The sequence below is a fragment of the Odontomachus brunneus genome, unplaced genomic scaffold (assembly GCF_010583005.1).
Source record: "Odontomachus brunneus isolate Ranch 3 - 2012 unplaced genomic scaffold, Obru_v1 Obru_scaffold_114, whole genome shotgun sequence".
Lineage (NCBI taxonomy): Eukaryota > Metazoa > Arthropoda > Insecta > Hymenoptera > Formicidae > Odontomachus > Odontomachus brunneus.
The window spans coordinates 579,926-580,172 of record NW_022639564.1 but is presented as its reverse complement, the minus strand read 5'-3'; positions in this window follow the sequence as shown (position 1 = coordinate 580,172).

Genomic DNA, 247 nt, shown 5'->3' with positions numbered 1-247 from the left:
CGAAGCGAGATATTAATAGACAAAGTTGAGGGCGTGTTAGATTAGAAAATAGATCTGTCACATAGATGTAAAGTACTGACACGAATATGCTCTGTGGCCCAGTGATGGATTTTGACAAGATATTCGCCGTCCCAGGAAGCTTCGTGCGCATGTGTAAGCTGACGTCACAACTAGAAATCAGCTGCGTTCAGAAATGTATCTAGAGTATAGTAGTAGGTGCTATAAGGGGCCCTTGTATTGTTCTCAC